We start from the raw sequence: 6000 nt of genomic DNA, 5'->3' as shown, positions 1-6000 counted from the left end.
TTCTAGAGGTAAAAATCTGGAAATGGAATAAATGCTTATTAATTGGGGGAATAAAAAGTGCTTTATCCTGTTACAAACAAGGCAATAGGCCCAAAATGGAGTGGCTTATGCTAAGCCCAACATCACCAAACCGAGACTTTAATTTAATTACAGTTTCTGCTCTCTCAGAAATGGAATCTTAAACCAGTCAGTCAGGAACCACCTGATCAGCACTAGTGAGGTGATCTGACTGATAGACCCCTGCCGTCCCCTAAAGCAAAGTGACCCTGCCATAGCCAACTTGCGTTTCTGCCTGGTCCAACTTCCTTGTTCCTGCTCCCTTCTGCCTATATATAAGTCTCTCCTCATAACTCCTTTCTATCTGCTAGATTGGATACTGCCCAAGTTGAATCAATTTTTGCTCAAATAAATGAAAAATCTTTAATATGCCTCAGTTTGTCTTTTAACAACCTTTTTCAGTCAGTCATTAACAAGAATGCATTAGGTCTATATTGGAGGACTTGGGGGATTTTCCAGACCTATCGTTAAGTGAGAAAAGCAAAATGCAGGGAAGTGTGCATAATGCTACAATGACTGAGCTCCCCTAGATGTGTGTATATTTGTGTAAAATTATATGGACATAAAGAAAAGTGTGGAAAGGTACATATCAGGCTGTTAACACTGTTTACTTGGGGTGGGAAGGGACTATGGGGAAAAACAATGAAACAAGACCTGAAACAAGACCTTCATAAAAAACATTCAGGTTAACAACAGCATGGACAATATTTTAATCCCATTTATTTAAATTATATATTCTGTGTGGATGTATATCTATGTGTACATATGTGTCTGTATATATACATATCTATCTTTGTATATATAAATCTAGCTTTTCCTGTATGTTTTCTGCCTTTTATATTATGCCTAGGAATTGCTGACACTAAAATTATACAAGTGTATTATCTCTATTTTCTCTGGATAGCTTTGTTTCATTTTACACGTATTCTCAGTCCATCTGAAGTTTATTTCCATATAAATTGTAAGGTAGGGCTTTAGAAAATTTTATTTTCAAATGGTTAGCCAGTTGACTGAGAGAATGTTCTCTAACATTTTAAAAGCAGCTATAGCGTGTTAGCAGGCTCAGTCTCAGCAGCAGATTAGTGCGAGTATGCATTCAGATGTGGTTGTGAAGCTGCGTTGTGGCCTCGGGAGGCTGCAGTTCAAGATGGTTGGAGGGCAGCAAAGGTGGGGCAGGGCCAGCAACACGTGGCTGCGGCAGCTCTTACCCGTGGCAATTCCTGTTGTCCAGGTGGCTTTGCCATGTCTGATCTTGCCGAGATGGGAAGAGGTTCACAGATTTTCTAGCAGATTTCCAAAAGGGAGCCTGTTCTCCAGGCTTTCATAGTCCCTTATCTCAGAAATTGAGAGACAGAAAGACATGTTTCCTTGGCTTCAGGTAGGGTGGCACCACCCAGGACCCACCTCAACAAGAATCATATCTGAAGCCAGGGTGCTTGTGCCTTGCGGCCCTTTCCAGCTCACTGTCTACCCAGGGCGGACTGCGCAGAGGCTGGCAGGAGCTCCCCTCACCCTCTCCTTTTGTTTGTTTCTCGCCCTCAGTGCTCAGAGTTCTCATTACCATTTATTTCACGATCCTATGGGGCTAACAGGACTCCTGAGCTCATCCTTGAATTCTAGATTTCTCAGGGAGGAACTGTAGATTCTCCCAGACTTCTTCCCTCCTCTCTGCTCTCTGTGAAAAAGGAATAATGACTGTGAAATAGAAAGATATCATTTCTGGTTAAGTAATGGTAACTGAAAGAAATTCCTCAAAGCTGGAAAATTTCTTTGTTATACTGTAGATAGCACAGGAAGAATTAAAAGAAGGCACCTCAAGGGATGGTGAAAGTTTGCTCCTATTCTAAACTAGAATTGAGGGATAGAACATGTTAAAATAGAAAGAAAACTCTCAAAGGATGGTAGAAAGCCAAGAGTGTTATAGAACACAGAACAAAACAGATACTGAGTCTTCAGAATCCATTAAAACAAAGTTCAGTGACGAGATAGACGGGATCGTATGGTTTGATATAACAAAAGGAAAAATTGCTCAAGAGGAATGAGATGTTCTCAAAAATGCAAATCTGATCATGTAATCACAAAAGGTTTCAATACAGAAGGCCAGGGGGCTGTACTTGGAGAACTCCGTGTTTGTGGGGGGAGCACTGGGATGAGCTCCTGAGTGGACATGTACAAAGGGAAGAGAGAAGAGATATAGAAGGGCATGGCACATACCTTAAGGAGCAATGACAGGGATGCTAAATCCTAAATGTAATGAGGCCTGCTTTGTTTTTTTTAAGGCTATGGTGGTTTCATCAAAAAATCAAAGATATGTTTAGGGGTATTAAAATGATCAAGAAAGGAATGTACTTGCACTAGGAACTCATGGGGTAAGGTTGGTGGTGACTTGATAGGTGTTATGGGTTGAATTATGTCCCCCCAAATTGTATGTTGAAGTCCTAACCCTCGGTACCTGAGAATGTGACCTTATTTGGAAATAGGATCATTGCAGATCTAGTTAGTTAAGATAAGGTCATATTGCAGTAGTCTGGGCCCTTAATTCGATATGATTGGTGTCCCTAAAAGAAGAGGAGAGAGAGGGAGGCACAGGGAGGAGAACGCCACGTGAAGACACAGACACGTGAGGGGGGGATGCCGTGTGATGAGGGAGGCAGAGATTGGAAGGATGCAGCTACAAGCCAAGAAATGCCGAGGATTGGCAGCCACCACCAGAAGCTACAAACAAGCAAGGACAGATTCTATCTAGAGTTTCAGAAGCAGCATGGCCCTGCCCACAACTTGATTTCAGACCTTTGGCCTCTAGAACTGTGAGACAATTACTTTCTGCTGTTTTAAGACACCCAGTTTGTGGCACTTTGTTATGGCAGCCCTAGGAAACTAACGGAGTTAGGGAACTGTGATGGCGTCCTCTCTTGCCTGCCCCTCCTCTTCACATAATTCTCACCATTTGGGCAGGGAGACCTTTATAAACCTACTGCTCTCCAGTCTCACACATGTTCTGTGACCCACAACTTTACTTGGAAGACCAAGTCTTCAAGGTTTGTGTCATGTATCGGTGTCAGGATGGCTCTGGGATGCTTTTGCTTATTATTTTGCACCGCTTTTTCATGTTAGCTTAGGCAGAATTTTCCTCCCAGCAACAAAGGCAGCAGGTTTGCCATTGAGCTCCTTCTCCAATTCATGGGTTAGCTGGACTGAATCTCCTGGAAACATCCCAGTTGAGGAAGGAGAACCAAGATGATCATATCTTTCTGACTATCACCAAGTTCATTTTCCTTGGCTGCTGTGATATTCATCTCCTGGCTAAGCCTTGAGGTCAAAGTTCATCTCCAACTGCAGGAAAGCCTGAGAAACACCAGACTGGAATGTACCTGACTTTCTGCCATTGGGTTCCACATCTTCATACTTGAACTGAACATGGCCTTTTCCTCTCCCAACCATCAGTCTAGGAAAAAGGTCAATGGCAAGACTCTGCTTCTTTCTCTAAGAAAGTTTTATACCCGGAAAATGTGGACATAGTATGTCTTGAATTCGCCAGGTACTTAACAAATCCTTGTGAATAGCCTGAAAAAATTATAGGACACAAAAGGGGAAAATTCCGTAGATGAATATTTGTGGAATAGTCAAATTGAAAGCATGTGGACACAGGGGGCCATGTTATCTTGGAAGGTGGGTTTTATTTTCATACTATGGGAATCTGTCAAGTGCCCAATTCTAGATACAATTTGTTTTAATAATTAGGATAAAGTTATATAAAGCATGTAGAGCAAATTTGTAAATAGATGGGCACATGGAAAGACAGCAAATCATATCACAAAAATAATCAAAAAAATGTCTTGTTGGCTCATGTATCTGATTTTGGTTTTGGCAAAAAATGACTTCCAATCATGCTGGTGCTATTTCTCTGTTGAGAACAGACAGGGGAGGTTCTGGTTCAAGAGGGAGATGTAGGAAGATCCTTAACTCACCTCCTCCCACAGACACACCGAATCTACAGCTACACACAGAAGAATTTCCTCTGAAAGAAACCCAAAAACTAGCTGAGTGACTCCACGTAGGGTGAATGAGAAAAAGCCCACATCAGAACACGAAGGAGAGGCTAAGACACAATCTCACCATAAACCACACACCTGGTGTGGGAACCCACAATCAGGAGGGAACTCACAGCCCTGAGCTTCTCCCGAGGGGCAAAGAGTGTGAACCCCACAGCGAGCACCCCAACTTTTAAAATTTTCACCTGAGAGACAAGCCCCCAAAACATCTAGATTTGAAAGCCACAAGACCCACAAGTCTATACCAAACTGAGAAATAGTTCTCAAAGGGCTTCCATGGACTCGCCTACTCCAGGGCCCAGTGCAGAGTCAGCTGATTGAAAAGCACCCAGTCTTTCTGGGAAGGAAGCTTATTTGTTTATCTTAAAGCTTCACCCTGACGCGCAGGTACCCAGTTTAACACACATCTAGGGGCCTACTGAAATACTCTCCAAAGACAGAGGCTGGCAGGGACCATTTTTGCCCTCTCCCTCTGCCTTGCTTCAGGTTGCCCATATCTCCTGGAAAGGAGTTTGCATACTCGTCTGGCACCCAGATTTTTGTGGCTGCCACTCAGGAGACACCTCTTGATTGCCTGGCTCTAGTGGCTAGTGGGGCTTATGCTTGTGGGTCCCACAAGACTGTAACAAACGGAGAAACAGCTCTTAACTGGCTATCACCAGGGCACAACAGAGAGGCAACAGACTGAGGTGCCCAGTCTTTCTGTGAAAAAGGCCTATTCGCTTATCTTTATTGCTATGACCTGAGGGGTGGGCTTCTAATTAAACATACATCTAAGGGCAAACTCTTTTAGATTCTCTTCAGAGACCTCAGAGGGTGGGCACTATCTTCATGCTCTCCCTCTGCCTTGCTCCAGGGTGCTAGTAGCTCCAGAAAAGGAGCTTGTGCACACATCTGGTGCCCTAGTTTTTGTGGCTACCACCTGGGGGACACTACCTTATTGCCTGGCACTCATGGCCAGTGAGGCTAATGTTCACAGGTCCCACAGGACTGTACCAAATGGAGAAACAGTTCTTAACTGGCTATCTCCCTCAGGACATGGTTATCACCCCCAGCACACAGTGCAGAGACAGCAAACTAAAACACACTCCTAGTTTTTCTGTGAAAGAGGCCTATTAGCTTACTGTCATTGCTGTGGCCTGAGGGGCAGGCTTCTTATTAAATACACATCTAGGGACTTACTATAATCCTCTCCAGGGACCAGGGAGGCTAGTGGGTGCCATCTTCATGCTGTCCCTCTGCCTCATCCCAGTCGTCGGTGTCTCGGAGAAAGGAGCTTGTGTACCTATCTGGCACACCGGCTTTTGTGGCTGCCACCAAAGGACAAATATCTTGATAGGCTGGCTCTGGTGGCCAGTGGGGCTTGTGTTCATGGTTTAATGAGACAGTAGCAAACAAAGAAATATTTCCTAACTGGCTATCATTCGAGGCATCAGTGCAGAGGGAGCGGACAGAAATGCCCATCTCCCAGTCTCCCCATGGAAGAGGTATATTGCATTCTTTAAAAGCTGCTGCCTGAGGATCTGGCTTCCAATCAGCCTAAATCTAGGTGCTGATTGAGATCCTCCCTTGTGGGACACTGACAGGTTTGACACACCCTCAACTACTGGGAGCCATTAAGAATAAAGTAGGCTGCGTGGACAATCACAAAGGTTTGAGAGGCAATCAAGAGCTAGGGCAGGGCTGAACAATAACCCTCCTACACGAGGCCACTCCTTCACGAGGCCACTCCTTCACAAGGCCACTCCTTTATGTGGACACTCCTTCAAAACTGGGAGAGGTGGCTGTTTTAACTAATGCATAGAAACCAACACAGAGAATCAAGGAAAATGAAGAAATAGAGGAATATGTTTCAAATGAAAGGACAAGACAAAACCTCAGGAAAAGATCT

At 44.1% G+C, this 6000-nt stretch overlaps 1 pseudogene; it reads right to left on the bottom strand.

Annotated features, from left to right (window-relative positions):
• Positions 1-2997: 2997 nt before the first annotated feature.
• On the bottom strand, positions 2998-3476 carry LOC101395766 (small ribosomal subunit protein eS7 pseudogene; annotated as a pseudogene).
• Between the last annotated feature and the right edge of the window lie 2524 nt (positions 3477-6000).

Source organism: Ceratotherium simum, chromosome 1 (genome assembly GCF_057802395.1).
Source record: "Ceratotherium simum simum isolate JZ-2026a chromosome 1, ASM5780239v1, whole genome shotgun sequence".
Classification (NCBI taxonomy): domain Eukaryota; kingdom Metazoa; phylum Chordata; class Mammalia; order Perissodactyla; family Rhinocerotidae; genus Ceratotherium; species Ceratotherium simum.
The sequence above is the reverse complement of the archived record's forward strand: the minus strand, read 5'-3'. Positions and strand labels throughout refer to the sequence as shown.